Source organism: Oncorhynchus keta, chromosome 13 (assembly GCF_023373465.1).
Source record: "Oncorhynchus keta strain PuntledgeMale-10-30-2019 chromosome 13, Oket_V2, whole genome shotgun sequence".
In the NCBI taxonomy this organism is placed as follows: domain Eukaryota; kingdom Metazoa; phylum Chordata; class Actinopteri; order Salmoniformes; family Salmonidae; genus Oncorhynchus; species Oncorhynchus keta.
The window spans coordinates 3192939-3217480 of record NC_068433.1 but is presented as its reverse complement, the minus strand read 5'-3'; the positions used below and the strand labels follow the sequence as shown (position 1 = coordinate 3217480).

General features: G+C 46.9%; 1 protein-coding gene across 1 annotated transcript in view; it reads right to left on the bottom strand.

The window, feature by feature from the left end:
- Positions 1–24474, bottom strand: part of tlr2 (toll-like receptor 2) — a 53308-nt gene extending 28834 nt beyond the window's left edge. The window contains exon 1 of the mRNA XM_052460722.1: positions 24365–24474. The gene's annotated coding sequence lies outside the window, so the exon portion shown is untranslated. The remainder of the gene's footprint in view (positions 1–24364) is intronic.
- Between the last annotated feature and the right edge of the window lie 68 nt (positions 24475–24542).

Here is a 24542-nt window from a genome sequence, read left to right as displayed (position 1 = left end):
GAAACATGGGGAAATGCCAGTTCCCTCCAGGTAACTGAAACATGGGGAAATGCCAGTTCCAACCAGGTAACTGAAACACGGGAAATGCCAGTTCCAACCAGGTAACTGAAACATGGGGAAATGCCGGTTCCAACCAGGTAACTGAAACATGGGGAAATGCCGGTTCCCTCCAGGTAACTGAAACATGGGGAAATGCCGGTTCCAACCAGGTAACTGAAACATGGGGAAATGCCGGTTCCCTCCAGGTAACTGAAACATGGGGAAATGCCAGTTCCCTCCAGGTAACTGAAACATGGGGAAATGCCGGTTCCCTCCAGGTAACTGAAACATGGGGAAATGCCGGTTCCCTCCAGGTAACTGAAACATGGGGAAATGCCGGTTCCAACCAGGTAACTGAAACATGGGGAAATGCCAGTTCCCTCCAGGTAACTGAAACATGGGGAAATGCCGGTTCCAACCAGGTAACTGAAACATGGGGAAATGCCAGTTCCCTCCAGGTAACTGAAACATGGGGAAATGCCAGTTCCCTCCAGGTAACTGAAACACGGGGAAATGCCGGTTCCCTCCAGGTAACTGAAACATGGGGAAATGCCAGTTCCCTCCAGGTAACTGAAACATGGGGAAATGCCAGTTCCCTCCAGGTAACTGAAACATGGGGAAATGCCAGTTCCCTCCAGGTAACTGAAACATGGGGAAATGCCAGTTCCCTCCAGGTAACTGAAACATGGGGAAATGCCGGTTCCCTCCAGGTAACTGAAACAAGGCGAAATGCCGGTTCCCTCCAGGTAACTGAAACATGGGGAAATGCCAGTTCCCTCCAGGTAACTGAAACATGGGAAATGCCAGTTCCCTCCAGGTAACTGAAACATGGGGAAATGCCAGTTCCCTCCAGGTAACTGAAACATGGGGAAATGCCAGTTCCTCCAGGTAACTGAAACATGGGGAAATGCCAGTTCCCTCCAGGTAACTGAAACATGGGGAAATGCCGGTTCCCTCCAGGTAACTGAAACACGGGGAAATGCCGGTTCCCTCCAGGTAACTGAAACATGGGGAAATGCCAGTTCCCTCCAGGTAACTGAAACATTGGGAAATGCCAGTTCCCTCCAGGTAACTGAAACATGGGGAAATGCCAGTTCCAACCAGGTAACTGAAAAATGGGGAAATGCCAGTTCCAACCAGGTAACTGAAACACAGGGAAATGCCGGTTCCCTCCAGGTAACTGAAAAATGGGGAAATGCCAGTTCCAACCAGGTAACTGAAACATGGGGAAATGCCAGTTCCCTCCAGGTAACTGAAACATGGGGAAATGCCAGTTCCCTCCAGGTAACTGAAACATGGGGAAATGCCAGTTCCCTCCAGGTAACTGAAACATGGGGAAATGCCGGTTCCCTCCAGGTAACTGAAACATGGGGAAATGCCAGTTCCCTCCAGGTAACTGAAACACGGGGAAATGCCAGTTCCCTCCAGGTAACTGAAACATGGGGAAATGTCAGTTCCCTCCAGGTAACTGAAACATGGTGAAATGCCTGTTCCAACCAGGTAACTGAAACATGGGGAAATGCCAGTTCCCTCCAGGTAACTGAAACACGGGAAATGCCGGTTCCCTCCAGGTAACTGAAACATGGGGAAATGCCAGTTCCCTCCAGGTAACTGAAACATGGGGAAATGCCGGTTCCCTCCAGGTAACTGAAACATGGGGAAATGCCGGTTCCCTCCAGGTAACTGAAACATGGGGAAATGCCAGTTCCCTCCAGGTAACTGAAACATGGGGAAATGCCAGTTCCCTCCAGGTAACTGAAACATGGGGAAATGCCAGTTCCTCCAGGTAACTGAAACATGGGGAAATGCCAGTTCCCTCCAGGTAACTGAAACATGGGGAAATGCCTGTTCCCTCCAGGTAACTGAAACATGGGGAAATGCCGGTTCCCTCCAGGTAACTGAAACATGGGGAAATGCCGGTTCCCTCCAGGTAACTGAAACATGGGGAAATGCCAGTTCCCTCCAGGTAACTGAAACATGGGGAAATGCCAGTTCCAACCAGGTAACTGAAACACGGGGAAATGCCAGTTCCAACCAGGTAACTGAAACATGGGGAAATGCCGGTTCCAACCAGGTAACTGAAACATGGGGAAATGCCGGTTCCCTCCAGGTAACTGAAACATGGGGAAATGCCGGTTCCCTCCAGGTAACTGAAACATGGGGAAATGCCGGTTCCCTCCAGGTAACTGAAACATGGGGAAATGCCAGTTCCCTCCAGGTAACTGAAACATGGGGAAATGCCGGTTCCCTCCAGGTAACTGAAACATGGGGAAATGCCAGTTCCAACCAGGTAACTGAAACATGGGGAAATGCCGGTTCCCCAGGTAACTGAAACATGGGGAAATGCCGGTTCCCTCCAGGTAACTGAAACATGGGGAAATGCCGGTTCCAACCAGGTAACTGGGGAAATGCCAGTTCCCTCCAGGTAACTGAAACATGGGGAAATGCCGGTTCCCTCCAGGTAACTGAAACATGGGGAAATGCCGGTTCCCTCCAGGTAACTGAAACATGGGGAAATGCCGGTTCCCTCCAGGTAACTGAAACATGGGGAAATGCCAGTTCCCTCCAGGTAACTGAAACATGGGGAAATGCCGGTTCCCTCCAGGTAAATGAAACATGGGGAAATGCCAGTTCCCTCCAGGTAACTGAAACATGGGGAAATGCCAGTTCCAACCAGGTAACTGAAACATGGGGAAATGCCAGTTCCCTCCAGGTAACTGAAACACGGGAAATGCCAGTTCTAACCAGGTAACTGAAACATGGGGAAATGCCAGTTCCCTCCAGGTAACTGAAACATGGGGAAATGCCAGTTCCAACCAGGTAACTGAAACACGGGGAAATGCCAGTTCCAACCAGGTAACTGAAACATGGGGAAATGCCAGTTCCCTCCAGGTAACTGAAACATGGGGAAATGCCAGTTCCCTCCAGGTAACTGAAACATGGGGAAATGCCGGTTCCCTCCAGGTAACTGAAACATGGGGAAATGCCAGTTCCCTCCAGGTAACTGAATCATGGGGAAATGCCAGTTCCAACCAGGTAACTGAAACACGGGGAAATGCCAGTTCCAACCAGGTAACTGAAACATGGGGAAATGCCAGTTCCCTCCAGGTAACTGAAACATGGGGAAATGCCAGTTCCCTCCAGGTAACTGAAACATGGGGAAATGCCGGTTCCCTCCAGGTAACTGAAACATGGGGAAATGCCAGTTCCAACCAGGTAACTGAAACATGGGGAAATGCCAGTTCCAGGTAACTGAAACATGGGAAACGGTTCCCTCCAGGTAACTGAAACATTGGGAAATGCCAGTTCCCTCCAGGTAACTGAAACATGGGGAAATGCCAGTTCCCTCCAGGTAACTGAAACATGGGGAAATGCCAGTTCCCTCCAGGTAACTGAAACACGGGGAAATGCCAGTTCCCTCCAGGTAACTGAAACATGGGGAAATGCCGGTTCCCTCCAGGTAACTGAAACACGGGGAAATGCCGGTTCCCTCCAGGTAACTGAAACATGGGGAAATGCCAGTTCCCTCCAGGTAACTGAAACATGGGGAAATGCCAGTTCCCTCCAGGTAACTGAAACATGGGGAAATGCCGGTTCCCTCCAGGTAACTGAAACACGGGGAAATGCCAGTTCCAACCAGGTAACTGAAACATGGGGAAATGCCGGTTCCCTCCAGGTAACTGAAACATGGGGAAATGCCAGTTCCCTCCAGGTAACTGAAACATGGGGAAATGCCAGTTCCCTCCAGGTAACTGAAACACGGGGAAATGCCGGTTCCAACCAGGTAACTGAAACATGGGGAAATGCCAGTTCCCTCCAGGTAACTGAAACATGGGGAAATGCCAGTTCCCTCCAGGTAACTGAAACATGGGGAAATGCCAGTTCCCTCCAGGTAACTGAAACATGGGGAAATGCCGGTTCCCTCCAGGTAACTGAAACATGGGGAAATGCCGGTTCCCTCCAGGTAACTGAAACATGGGGAAATGCCAGTTCCCTCCAGGTAACTGAAACATGGGGAAATGCCAGTTCCAACCAGGTAACTGAAACACGGGAAATGCCAGTTCCAACCAGGTAACTGAAACATGGGGAAATGCCGGTTCCAACCAGGTAACTGAAACATGGGGAAATGCCGGTTCCCTCCAGGTAACTGAAACATGGGGAAATGCCGGTTCCAACCAGGTAACTGAAACATGGGGAAATGCCGGTTCCCTCCAGGTAACTGAAACATGGGGAAATGCCAGTTCCCTCCAGGTAACTGAAACATGGGGAAATGCCGGTTCCCTCCAGGTAACTGAAACATGGGGAAATGCCAGTTCCAACCAGGTAACTGAAACATGGGGAAATGCCAGTTCCAACCAGGTAACTGAAACATGGGGAAATGCCGGTTCCCTCCAGGTAACTGAAACATGGGGAAATGCCAGTTCCAACCAGGTAACTGAAACATGGGGAAATGCCAGTTCCCTCCAGGTAACTGAAACATGGGGAAATCCGGTTCCCTCCAGGTAACTGAAACATGGGGAAATGCCGGTTCCCTCCAGGTAACTGAAACATGGGGAAATGCCAGTTCCCTGCAGGTAACTGAAACATGGGGAAATGCCAGTTCCCTCCAGGTAACTGAAACATGGGGAAATGCCAGTTCCCTCCAGGTAACTGAAACATGGGGAAATGCCAGTTCCCTCCAGGTAACTGAAACATGGGGAAATGCCGGTTCCCTCCAGGTAACTGAAACATGGGGAAATGCCAGTTCCCTCCAGGTAACTGAAACATGGGGAAATGCCAGTTCCAACCAGGTAACTGAAACATGGGGAAATGCCAGTTCCCTCCAGGTAACTGAAACACGGGGAAATGCCAGTTCTAACCAGGTAACTGAAACATGGGGAAATGCCAGTTCCCTCCAGGTAACTGAAACATGGGGAAATGCCAGTTCCAACCAGGTAACTGAAACATGGGGAAATGCCAGTTCCAACCAGGTAACTGAAACATGGGGAAATGCCAGTTCCCTCCAGGTAACTGAAACATGGGGAAATGCCAGTTCCCTCCAGGTAACTGAAACATGGGGAAATGCCGGTTCCCTCCAGGTAACTGAAACATGGGGAAATGCCAGTTCCCTCCAGGTAACTGAAACATGGGGAAATGCCAGTTCCAACCAGGTAACTGAAACACGGGGAAATGCCAGTTCCAACCAGGTAACTGAAACATGGGGAAATGCCAGTTCCCTCCAGGTAACTGAAACATGGGGAAATGCCAGTTCCCTCCAGGTAACTGAAACATGGGGAAATGCCGGTTCCCTCCAGGTAACTGAAACATGGGGAAATGCCGGTTCCCTCCAGGTAACTGAAACATGGGGAAATGCCAGTTCCAACCAGGTGACTGAAACATGGGGAAATGCCGGTTCCCTCCAGGTAACTGAAACATTGGGAAATGCCGGTTCCAACCAGGTAACTGAAACATGGGGAAATGCCAGTTCCTCCAGGTAACTGAAACATGGGGAAATGCCAGTTCCCTCCAGGTAACTGAAACATGGGGAAATGCCAGTTACCTCCAGGTAACTGAAACATGGGGAAATGCCGGTTCCCTCCAGGTAACTGAAACATGGGGAAATGCCGGTTCCCTCCAGGTAACTGAAACATGGGGAAATGCCAGTTCCCTCCAGGTAACTGAAACATGGGAAATGCCAGTTCCAACCAGGTAACTGAAACATGGGGAAATGCCGGTTCCAACCAGGTAACTGAAACATGGGGAAATGCCGGTTCCCTCCAGGTAACTGAAACATGGGGAAATGCCGGTTCCAACCAGGTAACTGAAACATGGGGAAATGCCGGTTCCCTCCAGGTAACTGAAACATGGGGAAATGCCAGTTCCCTCCAGGTAACTGAAACATGGGGAAATGCCGGTACCCTCCAGGTAACTGAAACATGGGGAAATGCCAGTTCCAACCAGGTAACTGAAACATGGGGAAATGCCGGTTCCAACCAGGTAACTGAAACATGGGGAAATGCCGGTTCCCTCCAGGTAACTGAAACATGGGGAAATGCCGGTTCCAACCAGGTAACTGAAACATGGGGAAATGCCAGTTCCCTCCAGGTAACTGAAACATGGGGAAATGCCGGTTCCCTCCAGGTAACTGAAACATGGGGAAATGCCGGTTCCCTCCAGGTAACTGAAACATGGGGAAATGCCAGTTCCCTCCAGGTAACTGAAACATGGGGAAATGCCAGTTCCCTCCAGGTAACTGAAACATGGGGAAATGCCAGTTCCCTCCAGGTAACTGAAACATGGGGAAATGCCAGTTCCCTCCAGGTAACTGAAACATGGGGAAATGCCGGTTCCCTCCAGGTAACTGAAACATGGGGAAATGCCAGTTCCCTCCAGGTAACTGAAACATGGGGAAATGCCGGTTCCAACCAGGTAACTGAAACATGGGGAAATGCCAGTTCCCTCCAGGTAACTGAAACACGGGGAAATGCCAGTTCTAACCAGGTAACTGAAACATGGGGAAATGCCAGTTCCCTCCAGGTAACTGAAACATGGGGAAATGCCAGTTCCAACCAGGTAACTGAAACATGGGAAATGCCAGTTCCAACCAGGTAACTGAAACATGGGGAAATGCCAGTTCCCTCCAGGTAACTGAAACACGGGGAAATGCCAGTTCCCTCCAGGTAACTGAAACATGGGGAAATGCCGGTTCCCTCCAGGTAACTGAAACATGGGGAAATGCCAGTTCCCTCCAGGTAACTGAAACATGGGGAAATGCCAGTTCCAACCAGGTAACTGAAACATGGGGAAACGCCAGTTCCAACCAGGTAACTGAAACATGGGGGAAATGCCAGTTCCCTCCAGGTAACTGAAACATGGGGAAATGCCAGTTCCCTCCAGGTAACTGAAACATGGGGAAATGCCGGTTCCCTCCAGGTAACTGAAACATGGGGAAATGCCAGTTCCCTCCAGGTAACTGAAACATGGGGAAATGCCGGTTCCAACCAGGTAACTGAAACATGGGGAAATGCCAGTTCCCTCCAGGTAACTGAAACATGGGGAAATGCCAGTTCCCTCCAGGTAACTGAAACATGGGGAAATGCCAGTTCCCTCCAGGTAACTGAAACATGGGGAAATGCCGGTTCCCTCCAGGTAACTGAAACATGGGGAAATGCCAGTTCCCTCCAGGTAACTGAAACATGGGGAAATGCCGGTTCCCTCCAGGTAACTGAAACATGGGGAAATGCCAGTTCCCTCCAGGTAACTGAAACATGGGGAAATGCCAGTTCCAACCAGGTAACTGAAACATGGGGAAATGCCAGTTCCCTCCAGGTAACTGAAACACGGGGAAATGCCAGTTCTAACCAGGTAACTGAAACATGGGGAAATGCCAGTTCCCTCCAGGTAACTGAAACATGGGGAAATGCCAGTTCCAACCAGGTAACTGAAACACGGGAAATGCCAGTTCCAACCAGGTAACTGAAACATGGGGAAATGCCAGTTCCCTCCAGGTAACTGAAACACGGGGAAATGCCAGTTCCCTCCAGGTAACTGAAACATGGGGAAATGCCGGTTCCCTCCAGGTAACTGAAACATGGGGAAATGCCAGTTCCCTCCAGGTAACTGAAACATGGGGAAATGCCAGTTCCAACCAGGTAACTGAAACACGGGGAAACGCCAGTTCCAACCAGGTAACTGAAACATGGGGAAATGCCAGTTCCCTCCAGGTAACTGAAACACGGGGAAATGCCAGTTCCCTCCAGGTAACTGAAACATGGGGAAATGCCGGTTCCCTCCAGGTAACTGAAACATGGGGAAATGCCAGTTCCCTCCAGGTAACTGAAACATGGGGAAATGCCAGTTCCTCCAGGTAACTGAAACATGGGGAAATGCCAGTTCCCTCCAGGTAACTGAAACATGGGGAAATGCCAGTTCCCTCCAGGTAACTGAAACATGGGGAAATGCCAGTTCCCTCCAGGTAACTGAAACATGGGGAAATGCCAGTTCCCTCCAGGTAACTGAAACATGGGGAAATGCCAGTTCCCTCCAGGTAACTGAAACATGGGGAAATGCCAGTTCCTCCAGGTAACTGAAACATGGGGAAATGCCAGTTCCAACCAGGTAACTGAAACATGGGGAAATGCCAGTTCTCCAGGTAACTGAAACATGGGGAAATGCCAGTTCCCTCCAGGTAACTGAAACACGGGGAAATGCCAGTTCCCTCCAGGTAACTGAAACATGGGGAAATGCCGGTTCCCTCCAGGTAACTGAAACATGGGGAAATGCCGGTTCCCTCCAGGTAACTGAAACATGGGGAAATGCCGGTTCCTCCAGGTAACTGAAACATGGGGAAATGCCAGTTCCCTCCAGGTAACTGAAACATGGGGAAATGTTCCAACCAGGTAACTGAAACATGGGGAAATCCCAGTTCCCTCCAGGTAACTGAAACATGGGGAAATGCCAGTTCCCTCCAGGTAACTGAAACATGGGGAAATGCCAGTTCCTCCAGGTAACTGAAACATGGGGAAATGCCAGTTCCCTCCAGGTAACTGAAACATGGGGAAATGCCAGTTCCCTCCAGGTAACTGAAACATGGGGAAATGCCAGGTTGGGGAAATGCCAGTTCCTCCAGGTAACTGAAACATGGGGAAATGCCAGTTCCTCCAGGTAACTGAAACATGGGGAAATGCCAGTTCCCTCCAGGTAACTGAAACATGGGGAAATGCCAGTTCCCTCCAGGTAACATGGGGAAATGCCGGTTCCTTCCAGGTAACTGAAACATGGGGAAATGCCAGTTCCCTCCAGGTAACTGAAACATGGGGAAATGCCAGTTCCTCCAGGTAACTGAAACATGGGGAAATGCCAGTTCCCTCCAGGTAACTGAAACATGGGGAAATGCCAGTTCCCTCCAGGTAACTGAAACATGGGGAAATGCCAGTTCCCTCCAGGTAACTGAAACATGGGGAAATGCCAGTTCCCTCCAGGTAACTGAAACATGGGGAAATGCCAGTTCCCTCCAGGTAACTGAAACATGGGGAAATGCCAGTTCCAACCAGGTAACTGAAACATGGGGAAATGCCAGTTCCCTCCAGGTAACTGAAACATGGGGAAATGCCAGTTCCCTCCAGGTAACTGAAACATGGGGAAATGCCAGTTCCCTCCAGGTAACTGAAACATGGGGAAATGCCAGTTCCCTCCAGGTAACTGAAACATGGGGGAAATGCCAGTTCCCTCCAGGTAACTGAAACATGGGGAAATGCCAGTTCCCTCCAGGTAACTGAAACATGGGGAAATGCCGGTTCCCTCCTGGTAACTGAAACATGGGGAAATGCCAGTTCCCTCCAGGTAACTGAAACATGGGGAAATGCCAGTTCCCTCCAGGTAACTGAAACATGGGGAAATGCCGGTTCCCTCCAGGTAACTGAAACACGGGAAATGCCAGTTCCAACCAGGTAACTGAAACATGGGGAAATGCCGGTTCCCTCCAGGTAACTGAAACATGGGGAAATGCCAGTTCCCTCCAGGTAACTGAAACATGGGGAAATGCCAGTTCCCTCCAGGTAACTGAAACATGGGGAAATGCCAGTTCCAACCAGGTAACTGAAACATGGGGAAATGCCAGTTCCCTCCAGGTAACTGAAACATGGGGAAATGCCAGTTCCCTCCAGGTAACTGAAACACGGGGAAATGCCGGTTCCCTCCAGGTAACTGAAACATGGGGAAATGCCAGTTCCCTCCAGGTAACTGAAACATGGGGAAATGCCAGTTCCCTCCAGGTAACTGAAACATGGGGAAATGCCGGTTCCCTCCAGGTAACTGAAACACGGGGAAATGCCAGTTCCAACCAGGTAACTGAAGGTAACCATTCTGACCTGTTAATACATGTGAAAGTTATCAAAACACTTAGTTTAGAATATCTACATAAATTCAGCAATTGCATTCTTCTCATATGACTCTGTCGACTCTTGACCTGTTCAACACTTCCTCCGGCATCTCATCCTTCCTTGAGTCTGTAGTTATTGAACTCAACCTGCAGGAGGTTTGTCAGTTGTGATTGGGTGGGGAGGAAACGGTTGTGATTGGGTGGGGAGGAAACAGTTGTGATTGGGTGGGGAGGAAACGGTTGCGGGCAAGGTTCTGACGGATGGGTGTGTCTCGATGGCGGCAAGGACACACCCAAGAAAACCCCCCACAAAAAAAACCACACCCCCAAGCCAACTGCCGTGTGGCTTCTGTCATGGCCGCCAGAATTTCTTGAGGAGCAAGAGAAACAAATGAGGCAAAATCAGCAGTGCGGTTCCCCTTTAAGAGCAGCATAGCCGATGCTCCAGTTTGAACGATAGATGTTGAAAGAGCTGGTTTGCCGTCCCTCTTTAAGTTTGTCCGTACAAAGCCTTTTATTTTGTGCCTCCCTGTTTTGGTTGCTCAACATTTATTTTCACTTCCTAATCTAAGTTGAGTTTTCTTTTAGTTTGTTATCAGGCAAATTTAGTGGCTGTTCATGGGGGGGTGTTGAAGACCCTAATCGAGGGTACTCAGCCAGTACCCAGTCACTAGGCAACCACTTCCTGAACCCATATTAAAAACTCCAGCTGTTTCATTCTGGTTGTCAGTGGCTCATTTGTTAGTTCCCTTTTCTGTTGAGCGACGATCGTTGGTTGGTTGGTTACGTAACGACACACATAGTTAAAACAGATTATATAGTTTTGAACAGAAACTAATATGTGTATATCTAAGGAAGCATTTAGAAACAGCTTTTCAACAGAAAACACTTGATTTGGATAGTCCATCTGTAGATTCTCTACAGACTATCAGTGACATTTCAACTATCTACTACCCCTAACTCTAGCCTTCACCTTAACCTTTATCCTAACCCTTAACTTAACCCTTAACCCTTAACCTTAACCCTAACCTTAACCTTAGCCTTTATCCTAACCCTTAACTTAACCCTTAACCTTAACCCTAACCTTAACCTTAACCTTTATCCTAACCCTTAACTTAACCCTTAACCCTTAACCTTAACCCTAACCTTAACCTTAGCCTTTATCCTAACCCTTAACTTAACCCTTAACCTTAACCCTAACCTTAACCTTTATCCTAACCCTTAACTTAACCCTTAACCTTAATCCTAACCTTAACCTTAACCTTTATCCTAACCCTTAACTTAACCCTTAACCCTTAACCCTTAACCCTTAACCTTAACCCTAACCTTAACCTTAACCTTTATCTTAACCCTTAACTTAACCCTTAACCCTTAACCTTAACTAACCTAACCTTAACCTTAGCCTTTATCCTAACCCTTAACTTAACCCTTAACCCTTAACCTTAACCCTAACCTTAACCTTAACCTTAACCTTTATCTTAACCCTTAACTTAACCCTTAACCCTTAACCTTAACCCTAACCTTAACCTTAACCTTAGCCTTTATCCTAAGTTTTTTAACTTAACCATCTGTAACCCTTAACCTTAACCCTAACCTTAACCTTAACCTTAACCTTTATCTTAACCCTTAAGGTGTAACCCTTAACCCTTAACCTTAACCCTAACCTTAACCTTAACCTTAGCCTTTATCCTAACCCTTAACTTAACCCTTAACCTTAATCCTAACCTTAACCTTAACCTTTATCCTAACCCTTAACTTAACCCTTAACCCTTAACCCTTAACCCTTAACCTTAACCCTAACCTTAACCTTAGGAAGTAGTTGCTTATCAACAGAGTTTTTTGATAGTAAGACCATCTGTAGATCATAGATGAACCAAATAAAGTGTGACCTGTTTCAGGAAGTTAGGTGTATGTCGCACGTCACTACTTCACGACTTCACAAATTAAACATTTGTATCAGAATGTGTTTTTGGGCTTAAATGCCTTCTGGAATGTTCATGTGCCTTAATAATAAACTTGTATTCCATCTGTAAATACTTATACAATTGTTTAAATTACGAGCCTAGTTGGTTTAGCCACGGAAAAAGCCAGGAACCTTCCCGCTAGCCATGATTGGCTGAGATAATGGATGGGCTGGACATGCCGAGAGATGAGTTGGGATTGGTCTGACACGTAGCATGTTTCTATCTATAACATGAGCTGCTCAGTATGTGTAGATCATCCTTGCTGACGCAGCTTTCTTTTGGAAAGATATCACGTTATATCCATGGGAAAACTGCAAAAACAAAGTGTTGCAATTGTTCTTAAAACTAACATTGATGCCAATAATTTAACAGTTTCAAGACAAAAAAAAAATCAGTTTGGAAGAAGTTGTGACGGACCCACTTTCCGGAGTGACTTTACACAAAACAAGGTCAGGTCAAAACAAGGTCAAAACAAGGTCAAAACAAGGTCAAAACAAGCTGTAGCTACGAACACAAATCAGAAACAACACAGGAGGGGTTCCAGTCTGTCGTGAAGTGTTCATCCAAGTCAACGGATTAAAAGGTTTAGCTACATTTTCAGATTATTATACGTTGAAAATGTTTCATTGCAAGTTAAAGCGTACTGTTAGCTAGCGTTAACTGTTTGTCTCGCTAGCTAACGTTACGTGTATGATCTGTGTAGTAATATTATTTGTATCTCAGACAGACATTTACATTGCTAGTTATTAGCCTATATGTTAGCTAGCTAACATTGAACATAGTTAGCTTTAATTATGTAATTATGGTTAATTGTTTAGCTATTTAGCTAGCATGTTTAAACAAAAGACTCCACTTCGCCAGATGATTACATGACCCATCAAGTTAGCCAGGTGTGTCTGGGGGGTGATTACGGCCATCTATTATATTTCATGAACATGTGTACATGTCTAGACAGTAGTGACCCACCCACTTAGCTAGATGTAGCTGGGGAGCAGGTACCTCACTAGTGGTGTCTATTCAGCAGCCAGATGGTCTGATGGTAGAAACAGCTGACTAGTGTTGTCTATTCAGCAGTCTGATGGTAGAAACAGCTGACTAGTGGTGTCTATTCAACAGTCTGATGGTAGAAACAGCTAACTAGTGGTGTCTATTCAGCAGCCTGATGGTAGAAACAGCTGACTAGTGGTGTCTATTCAGCAGCCTGATGGTCTGAGGTAGAAACAGCTGACTAGTGGTGTCTATTCAGCAGCCAGATGGTCTGGAGGTAGAAACAGCTGACTAGTGGTGTCTATTCAGCAGCCAGATGGTCTGGGGGTAGAAACAGCTGACTAGTGGTGTCTATTCAACAGCATGATGGTCTGATGGTAGAAACAGCTGACTAGTGGTGTCTATTCAGCAACCTGATGGTAGAAACAGCTGACTAGTGGTGTCTATTCAGCAGCCTGATGGTAGAAACAGCTGACTAGTGGTGTCTATTCAGCAGCCTGATGGTAGAAACAGCTGACTAGTGGTGTCTATTCAGCAGCCTGCTGGTAGAAACAGCTGACTAGTGGTGTCTATTCAGCAGTCTGGAGGTAGAAACAGCTGACTAGTGGTGTCTATTCAGCAGTCTGATGGTAGAAACAGCTGACTAGTGGTGTCTATTCAACAGTCTGATGGTAGAAACAGCTGACTAGTGGTGTCTATTCAGCAGCCAGATGGTCTGATAGTAGAAACAGCTGACTAGTGGTGTCTATTCAGCAGTCTGGAGGTAGAAACAGCTGACTAGTGGTATCTATTCAACAGCCTGATGGTCTGATGGTAGAAACAGCTGACTAGTGGTGTCTATTCAACAGCCTGATGGTCTGGAGGTAGAAACAGCTGACTAGTGGTGTCTATTCAACAGTCTGGAGGTAGAAACAGCTGACTAGTGGTGTCTATTCAGCAGTCTGATGGTAGAAACAGCTGACTAGTGGTGTCTATTCAACAGTCTGATGGTAGAAACAGCTGACTAGTGGTGTCTATTCAGCAGCCAGATGGTCTGATATTAGAAACAGCTGACTAGTGGTGTCTATTCAGCAGTCTGGAGGTAGAAACAGCTGACTAGTGGTGTCTATTCAACAGCCTGATGGTCTGATGGTAGAAACAGCTGACTAGTGGTGTCTATTCAACAGCCTGATGGTCTGGAGGTAGAAACAGCTGACTAGTGGTGTCTATTCAGCAGCCAGATGGTCTGGAGGTAGAAACAGCTGACTAGTGGTGTCTATTCAGCAGCCAGATGGTCTGGAGGTAGAAACAGCTGACTAGTGGTGTCTATTCAGCAGCCAGATGGTCTGGGGGTAGAAACAGCTGACTAGTGGTGTCTATTCAACAGCATGATGGTCTGATGGTAGAAACAGCTGACTAGTGGTGTCGAATCAGCAACCTGATGGTAGAAACAGCTGACTAGTGGTGTCTATTCAGCAGCCTGATGGTAGAAACAGCTGACTAGTGGTGTCTATTCAGCAGCCTGCTGGTAGAAACAGCTGACTAGTGGTGTCTATTCAACAGTCTGGAGGTAGAAACAGCTGACTAGTGGTGTCTATTCAGCAGTCTGATGGTAGAAACAGCTGACTAGTGGTGTCTATTCAACAGTCTGATGGTAGAAACAGCTGACTAGTGGTGTCTATTCAGTAGCCAGATGGTCTGATGGTAGAAACAGCTGACTAGTGGTGTCTATTCAACAGTCTGATGGTCTGATAGTAGAAACAGCTGACTAGTGGTGTCTATTCAGCAGTCTGATGGTAGAAACAGCTGACTAGTGGTGTCTATTCAGCAGCCTGATGGTCTGATGGTAGATACAGCTGACTAGTGGTGTCTATTCAGCAGTCATGGTCTGATGGTAGAAACAGCTGACTAGTGGTGTCTATTCAGCAGTCTGATGGTCTGGGGTAGAAACAGCTGACTAGTGGTGTCTATTCTGATGGTAGAAACAGCTGACTAGTGGTGTCTATTCAGCAGTCTGATGGTAGAAACAGCTGACTAGTGGTGTCTATTCAGCAGTCTGATGGTAGAAACAGCTGACTAGTGGTGTCTATTCAGCAGTCTGATGGTAGAAACAGCTGACTAGTGGTGTCTATTCAGCAGTCTGATGGTAGAAACAGCTGACTAGTGGTGTCTATTCAGCAGCCTGATGGTAGAAACAGCTGACTAGTGGTGTCTATTCAGCAGTCTGATGGTAGAAACAGCTGACTAGTGGTGTCTATTCAGCAGTCTGATGGTCTGGGGGTAGAAACAGCTGACTAGTGGTGTCTATTCAGCAGCCTGATGGTCTGGAGGTAGAAACAGCTGACTAGTGGTGTCTATTCAGCAGCCTGATGGTAGAAACAGCTGACTAGTGGTGTCTATTCAGCAGTCTGATGGTAGAAACAGCTGACTAGTGGTGTCTATTCAGCAGTCTGATGGTCTGATGGTAGAAACAGCTGACTAGTGGTGTCTATTCAGCAGTCTGATGGTCTGATGGTAGAAACAGCTGACTAGTGGTGTCTATTCAGCAGCCTGATGGTCTGATGGTAGAAACAGCTGACTAGTGGTGTCTATTCAGCAGCCTGATGGTCTGATGGTAGAAACAGCTGACTAGTGGTGTCTAATCAGCAACCTGATGGTAGAAACAGCTGACTAGTGGTGTCTATTCAGCAGCCTGATGGTAGAAACAGCTGACTAGTGGTGTCTATTCAGCAGCCTGATGGTAGAAACAGCTGACTAGTGGTGTCTATTCAGCAGCCTGCTGGTAGAAACAGCTGACTAGTGGTGTCTATTCAACAGTCTGGAGGTAGAAACAGCTGACTAGTGGTGTCTATTCAGCAGTCTGATGGTAGAAACAGCTGACTAGTGGTGTCTATTCAACAGTCTGATGGTAGAAACAGCTGACTAGTGGTGTCTATTCAGCAGCCTGATGGTCTGATAGTAGAAACAGCTGACTAGTGGTGTCTATTCAGCAGTCTGATGGTAGAAACAGCTGACTAGTGGTATCTATTCAACAGCCTGATGGTCTGATGGTAGAAACAGCTGACTAGTGGTGTCTATTCAACAGCCTGATGGTCTGGAGGTAGAAACAGCTGACTAGTGGTGTCTATTCAACAGTCTGGAGGTAGAAACAGCTGACTAGTGGTGTCTATTCAGCAGTCTGATGGTAGAAACAGCTGACTAGTGGTGTCTATTCAACAGTCTGATGGTAGAAACAGCTGACTAGTGGTGTCTATTCAGCAGCCAGATGGTCTGATATTAGAAACAGCTGACTAGTGGTGTCTATTCAGCAGTCTGGATGGTAGAAACAGCTGACTAGTGGTGTCTATTCAACAGCCTGATGGTCTGATGGTAGAAACAGCTGACTAGTGGTGTCTATTCAACAGCCTGATGGTCTGGAGGTAGAAACAGCTGACTAGTGGTGTCTATTCAGCAGCCAGATGGTCTAGGTAGAAACAGCTGACTAGTGGTGTCTATTCAGCAGCCAGATGGTCTGGGGTAGAAACAGCTGACTAGTGGTGTCTATTCAGCAGCATGATGGTCTGATGGTAGAAACAGCTGACTAGTGGTGTCGAATCAGCAACCTGATGGTAGAAACAGCTGACTAGTGGTGTCTATTCAGCAGCCTGATGGTAGAAACAGCTGACTAGTGGTGTCTATTCAGCAGCCTGCTGGTAGAAACAGCTGACTAGTGGTGTCTATTCAACAGTCTGGAGGTAGAAACAGCTGACTAGTGGTGTCTATTCAGCAGTCTGATGGTAGAAACAGCTGACTAGTGGTGTCTATTCAACAGTCTGATGGTAGAAACAGCTGACTAGTGGTGTCTATTCAGCAGCCAGATGGTCTGATGGTAGAAACAGCTGACTAGTGGTGTCTATTCAACAGTCTGATGGTCTGATAGTAGAAACAGCTGACTAGTGGTGTCTATTCAGCAGTCTGATGGTAGAAACAGCTGACTAGTGGTGTCTATTCAGCAGCCTGATGGTCTGATGGTAGATACAGCTGACTAGTGGTGTCTATTCAGCAGTCTGATGGTAGAAACAGCTGACTAGTGGTGTCTATTCAGCAGTCTGATGGTCTGGGGGTAGAAACAGCTGACTAGTGGTGTCTATTCTGATGGTAGAAACAGCTGACTAGTGGTGTCTATTCAGCAGTCTGATGGTAGAAACAGCTGACTAGTGGTGTCTATTCAGCAGTCTGATGGTAGAAACAGCTGACTAGTGGTGTCTATTCAGCAGCCTGATGGTAGAAACAGCTGACTAGTGGTGTCTATTCAGCAGTCTGATGGTAGAAACAGCTGACTAGTGGTGTCTATTCAGCAGCCTGATGGTAGAAACAGCTGACTAGTGGTGTCTATTCAGCAGTCTGATGGTAGAAACAGCTGACTAGTGGTGTCTATTCAGCAGTCTGATGGTCTGATGGTAGAAACAGCTGACTAGTGGTGTCTATTCAGCAGCCTGATGGTCTGGGGGTAGAAACAGCTGACTAGTGGTGTCTATTCAGCAGCCTGATGGTAGAAACAGCTGACTAGTGGTGTCTATTCAGCAGTCTGATGGTAGAAACAGCTGACTAGTGGTGTCTATTCAGCAGTCTGATGGTCTGATGGTAGAAACAGCTGACTAGTGGTGTCTATTCAGCAGTCTGATGGTCTGATGGTAGAAACAGCTGACTAGTGGTGTCTATTCAGCAGCCTGATGGTCTGATGGTAGAAACAGCTGACTAGTGGTGTCTATTCAGCAGCCTGATGGTCTGATGGTAGAAACAGCTGACTAGTGGTGTCTATTCAGCAGTCTGATGGTAGAAACAGCTGACTAGTGGTGTCTATTCAGCAGTCTGATGGTAGAAACAGCTGACTAGTGGTGTCTATTCAGCAGCCTGATGGTCTGATGGTAGAAACAGCTGACTAGTGGTGTCTATTCAGCAGCCAGATGGTCTGGAGGTAGAAACAGCTGACTAGTGGTGTCTATTCAGCAGCCTGATGGTCTGGAGGTAGAAACAGCTGACTAGTGGTGTCTATTCAGCAGCCTGATGGTCTGGGGGTAGAAACAGCTGACTAGTGGTGTCTATTCAGCAGCCTGATGGTAGAAACAGCTGACTAGTGGTGTCTATTCAGCAGCCTGATGGTAGAAACAGCTGACTAGTGGTGTCTATTCAACAGCATGATGGTAGAAACAGCTGACTAGTGGTGTCTATTCAGCAGTCTGATGGTAGAAACAGCTGACTAGTGGTGTCTATTCAGCAGCCTGATGGTAGAAACAGCTGACTAGTGGTGTCTATTCAGCAGTCTGATGGTAGAAACAGCTGACTAGTGGTGTCTATTCAGCAGTCTGATGGTAGAAACAGCTGACTAGTGGTGTCTATTCAGCAGTCTGATGGTAGAAACAGCTGACTAGTGGTGTCTATTCAGCAGCCTGATGGTCTGATGGTAGAAACAGCTGACTAGTGGTGTCTATTCAGCAGCCTGATGGTCTGGGGGTAGAAACAGCTGACTAGTGGTGTCTATTCAGCAGTCTGATGGTCTGGAGGTAGAAACAGCTGACTAGTGGTGTCTATTCAGCAGCCTGATGGTCTGGGGGTAGAAACAGCTGACTAGTGGTGTCTATTCAGCAGCCTGATGGTAGAAACAGCTGACTAGTGGTGTCTATTCAACAGCCTGATGGTAGAAACAGCTGACTAGTGGTGTCTATTCAGCAGTCTGATGGTATAAACAGCTGACTAGTGGTGTCTATTCAGCAGTCTGATGGTAGAAACAGCTGACTAGTGGTGTCTATTCAGCAGTCTGATGGTAGAAACAGCTGACTAGTGGTGTCTATTCAGCAGTCTGATGGTAGAAACAGCTGACTAGTGGTGTCTATTCAGCAGCCTGATGGTAGAAACAGCTGACTAGTGGTGTCTATTCAGCAGTCTGATGGTCTGATGGTAGAAACAGCTGACTAGTGGTGTCTATTCAGCAGCCTGATGGTCTGATGGTAGAAACAGCTGACTAGTGGTGTCTATTCAGAAACAGCTGACAGTGGTGTCTATTCAGCAGCCTGATGGTAGAAACAGCTGACTAGTGGTGTCTATTCAGCAGCCTGATGGTAGAAACAGCTGACTAGTGGTGTCTATTCAGCAGCCTGATGGTCTGATGGTAGAAACAGCTGACTAGTGGTGTCTATTCAGCAGCCTGATGGTAGAAACAGCTGACTAGTGGTGTCTATTCAGCAGCCTGATGGTAGAAACAGCTGACTAGTGGTGTCTATTCAGCAGTCTGATGGTAGAAACAGCTGACTAGTGGTGTCTATTCAGCAGTCTGATGGTAGAAACAGCTGACTAGTGGTGTCTATTCAGCAGTCTGATGGTAGAAACAGCTGACTAGTGGTGTCTATTCAGCAGTCTGATGGTAGAAACAGCTGACTAGTGGTGTCTATTCAGCAGCCTGATGGTAGAAACAGCTGACTAGTAGAAACAGTGACTCTATTCAGCAGTCTGATGGTCTGGTAGAAACAGCTGACTAGTGGTGTCTATTCAGCAGCCTGATGGTCTGATGGTAGAAACAGCTGACTAGTGGTGTCTATTCAGCAGTCTGATGGTAGAAACAGCTGACTAGTGGTGTCTATTCAGCAGCCTGATGGTAGAAACAGCTGACTAGTGGTGTCTATTCAGCAGCCTGATGGTCTGATGGTAGAAACAGCTGACTAGTGGTGTCTATTCAGCAGTCTGATGGTAGAAACAGCTGACTAGTGGTGTCTATTCAGCAGTCTGATGGTAGAAACAGCTGACTAGTGGTGTCTATTCAGCAGTCTGATGGTAGAAACAGCTGACTAGTGGTGTCTATTCAGCAGCCAGTTGGTAGAAACAGCTGACTAGTGGTGTCTATTCAGCAGCCTGATGGTAGAAACAGCTGACTAGTGGTGTCTATTCAGCAGTCTGATGGTAGAAACAGCTGACTAGTGGTGTCTATTCAGCAGCCAGATGGTAGAAACAGCTGACTAGTGGTGTCTATTCAGCAGCCTGATGGTCTGGAGGTAGAAACAGCTGACTAGTGGTGTCTATTCAACAGTCTGATGGTAGAAACAGCTGACTAGTGGTGTCTATTCAGCAGTCTGATGGTAGAAACAGCTGACTAGTGGTGTCTATTCAGCAGCCAGATGGTAGAAACAGCTGACTAGTGGTGTCTATTCAGCAGCCTGATGGTCTGGAGGTAGAAACAGCTGACTAGTGGTGTCTATTCAGCAGCCTGATGGTCTGGAGGTAGAAACAGCTGACTAGTGGTGTCTATTCAGCAGTCTGATGGTAGAAACAGCTGACTAGTGGTGTCTATTCAGCAGTCTGATGGTCTGATGGTAGAAACAGCTGACTAGTGGTGTCTATTCAGCAGTCAGACCTTCTGATGGTAGAAACAGCTGACTAGTGGTGTCTATTCAGCAGCCTGATGGTCTGATGGTAGAAACAGCTGACTAGTGGTGTCTATTCAGCAGCCTGATGGTCTGATGGTAGAAACAGCTGACTAGTGGTGTCTATTCAGCAGTCTGATGGTAGAAACAGCTGACTAGTGGTGTCTATTCTATTCAGAAACAGCCTGATGGTCTGATGGTAGAAACAGCTGACTAGTGGTGTCTATTCAGCAGCCAGATGGTCTGGAGGTAGAAACAGCTGACTAGTGGTGTCTATTCAGCAGCCTGATGGTCTGGAGGTAGAAAGAGCTGACTAGTGGTGTCTATTCAGCAGCTGATGGTCTGGGGTAGAAACAGCTGACTAGTGGTGTCTATTCAGCAGCCTGATGGTAGAAACAGCTGACTAGTGGTGTCTATTCAACAGCATGATGGTAGAAACAGCTGACTAGTGGTGTCTATTCAGCAGTCTGATGGTAGAAACAGCTGACTAGTGGTGTCTATTCAGCAGCCTGATGGTAGAAACAGCTGACTAGTGGTGTCTATTCAGCAGTCTGATGGTAGAAACAGCTGACTAGTGGTGTCTATTCAGCAGTCTGATGGTAGAAACAGCTGACTAGTGGTGTCTATTCAGCAGTCTGATGGTAGAAACAGCTGACTAGTGGTGTCTATTCAGCAGCCTGATGGTAGAAACAGCTGACTAGTGGTGTCTATTCAGCAGTCTGATGGTAGAAACAGCTGACTAGTGGTGTCTATTCAGCATCCTGATGGTAGAAACAGCTGACTAGTGGTGTCTATTCAGCAGCCTGATGGTAGAAACAGCTGACTAGTGGTGTCTATTCAACAGTCTGATGGTAGAAACAGCTGACTAGTGGTGTCTATTCAGCAGTCTGATGGTAGAAACAGCTGACTAGTGGTGTCTATTCAGCAGCCAGATGGTAGAAACAGCTGACTAGTGGTGTCTATTCAGCAGCCTGATGGTCTGGAGGTAGAAACAGCTGACTAGTGGTGTCTATTCAGCAGCCTGATGGTCTGAGGTAGAAACAGCTGACTAGTGGTGTCTATTCAGCAGTCTGATGGTAGAAACAGCTGACTAGTGGTGTCTATTCAGCAGTCTGATGGTCTGATGGTAGAAACAGCTGACTAGTGGTGTCTATTCAGTCAGACCTTCTGATGGTAGAAACAGCTGACTAGTGGTGTCTATTCAGCAGCCTGATGGTCTGATGGTAGAAACAGCTGACTAGTGGTGTCTATTCAGCAGCCTGATGGTCTGATGGTAGAAACAGCTGACTAGTGGTGTCTATTCAGCAGTCTGATGGTAGAAACAGCTGACTAGTGGTGTCTATTCAGCAGCCTGATGGTCTGATGGTAGAAACAGCTGACTAGTGGTGTCTATTCAGCAGCCAGATGGTCTGGAGGTAGAAACAGCTGACTAGTGGTGTCTATTCAGCAGCCTGATGGTCTGGAGGTAGAAACAGCTGACTAGTGGTGTCTATTCAGCAGCCTGATGGTCTGGGGGTAGAAACAGCTGACTAGTGGTGTCTATTCAGCAGCCTGATGGTAGAAACAGCTGACTAGTGGTGTCTATTCAACAGCATGATGGTAGAAACAGCTGACTAGTGGTGTCTATTCAGCAGTCTGATGGTAGAAACAGCTGACTAGTGGTGTCTATTCAGCAGTCTGATGGTAGAAACAGCTGACTAGTGGTGTCTATTCAGCAGTCTGATGGTAGAAACAGCTGACTAGTGGTGTCTATTCAGCAGTCTGATGGTAGAAACAGCTGACTAGTGGTGTCTATTCAGCAGTCTGATGGTAGAAACAGCTGACTAGTGGTGTCTATTCAGCAGCCTGATGGTAGAAACAGCTGACTAGTGGTGTCTATTCAGCAGTCTGATGGTCTGGAGGTAGAAACAGCTGACTAGTGGTGTCTATTCAGCAGCCTGATGGTCTGATGGTAGAAACAGCTGACTAGTGGTGTCTATTCAGCAGTCTGATGGTAGAAACAGCTGACTAGTGGTGTCTATTCAGCAGCCTGATGGTAGAAACAGCTGACTAGTGGTGTCTATTCAGCAGTCTGATGGTCTGATGGTAGAAACAGCTGACTAGTGGTGTCTATTCAACAGTCTGATGGTAGAAACAGCTGACTAGTGGTGTCTATTCAGCAGTCTGATGGTAGAAACAGCTGACTAGTGGTGTCTATTCAGCAGTCTGATGGTAGAAACAGCTGACTAGTGGTGTCTATTCAGCAGCCAGATGGTAGAAACAGCTGACTAGTGGTGTCTATTCAGCAGCCTGATGGTAGAAACAGCTGACTAGTGGTGTCTATTCAGCAGTCTGATGGTAGAAACAGCTGACTAGTGGTGTCTATTCAGCAGCCAGATGGTAGAAACAGCTGACTAGTGGTGTCTATTCAGCAGCCTGATGGTCTGATGGTAGAAACAGCTGACTAGTGGTGTCTATTCAACAGTCTGATGGTAGAAACAGCTGACTAGTGGTGTCTATTCAGCAGCCTGATGGTAGAAACAGCTGACTAGTGGTGTCTATTCAGCAGTCTGATGGTAGAAACAGCTGACTAGTGGTGTCTATTCAGCAGCCTGATGGTAGAAACAGCTGACTAGTGGTGTCTATTCAGCAGCCTGATGGTCTGGAGGTAGAAACAGCTGACTAGTGGTGTCTATTCAGCAGCCTGATGGTAGAAACAGCTGACTAGTGGTGTCTATTCAACAGTCTGATGGTCTGGAGGTAGAAACAGCTGACTAGTGGTGTCTATTCAGCAGTCTGATGGTAGAAACAGCTGACTAGTGGTGTCTATTCAGCAGCCTGATGGTCTGATGGTAGAAACAGCTGACTAGTGGTGTCTATTCAACAGCCTGATGGTAGAAACAGCTGACTAGTGGTGTCTATTCAGCAGTCTGATGGTCTGGGGTAGAAACAGCTGACTAGTGGTGTCTATTCAGCAGCCTGATGGTCTGATGGTAGAAACAGCTGACTAGTGGTGTCTATTCAGCAGCCTGATGGTAGAAACAGCTGACTAGTGGTGTCTATTCAGCAGTCTGATGGTAGAAACAGCTGACTAGTGGTGTCTATTCAGCAGTCTGATGGTAGAAACAGCTGACTAGTGGTGTCTATTCAGCAGCCTGATGGTCTGGGGGTAGAAACAGCTGACTAGTGGTGTCTATTCAGCAGTCTGATGGTCTGATGGTAGAAACAGCTGACTAGTGGTGTCTATTCAGCAGTCTGATGGTAGAAACAGCTGACTAGTGGTGTCTATTCAGCAGTCTGATGGTAGAAACAGCTGACTAGTGGTGTCTATTCAGCAGTCTGATGGTAGAAACAGCTGACTAGTGGTGTCTATTCAACAGCCTGATGGTAGAAACAGCTGACTAGTGGTGTCTATTCAACAGTCTGATGGTAGAAACAGCTGACTAGTGGTGTCTATTCAACAGTCTGATGGTCTGATGGTAGAAACAGCTGACTAGTGGTGTCTATTCAGCAGCCAGATGGTACAGTTATTTCTCATGACCCACCAATTTAGACAAGTGTGTCTGGATAAGAATCATCTAATAATTGTAAAATATTTGTATCCGGGCACTTTCTATATTTTATTTATATTTGCAAATATGCAACTAAACGTTTGACTGTACCGTTTACAGCTTCTGTATCCTGTTCATGTGACAAATCAACTTAGTTTTTATTTGATATATAGAACCACATGACCTGCACCAACGTCAGATTTGGAGAAAGGCCAAGGACTAGACAGTGTTATTTCACCTGGTGTTTTTCATTATTGTAGGCTACTACTTTCTCCGCTTTTAGTCTTAATCTTTGTTACAAGTTTATCAACTTTCCAAGCAGAATATACTTTCCCATTGCTCCTCAACTGTTGTGTCTGAATATACCATTTTCTAGCTCCAAGTCTCTACTTTTATCCAACGTAAAAAAACACGATTTAAAATGTTTATGCATCAGACCGAATCAAGCCGATATACAATTTTCTAGCTCTGAGTCTCTACTTTTTGCGCTCCATTAGACCGCATCGAGGTGGTCAGTCATATTTGCTATTCTAAAGACATTTTGTGGTTTAAGATGTTTTCAAATCAAGACAGCAGGTGCAAAACTAGACACAAGCAGATGGATGACTTTACCTTGACTCTCAGGGTGTTCTGTTTAAAGGTGCTCTGCGTTGAGACCTGATGTAACCAGGAGAATAACAGATAAACATAGAGATAGACAGGATGCTTATGGGCAGGGGACTGTGTGTGTTTATGTAAAACCAGTTATGCACAAAAGTATCACTTCCTACTGTTCCACTGGTGTGTGTGT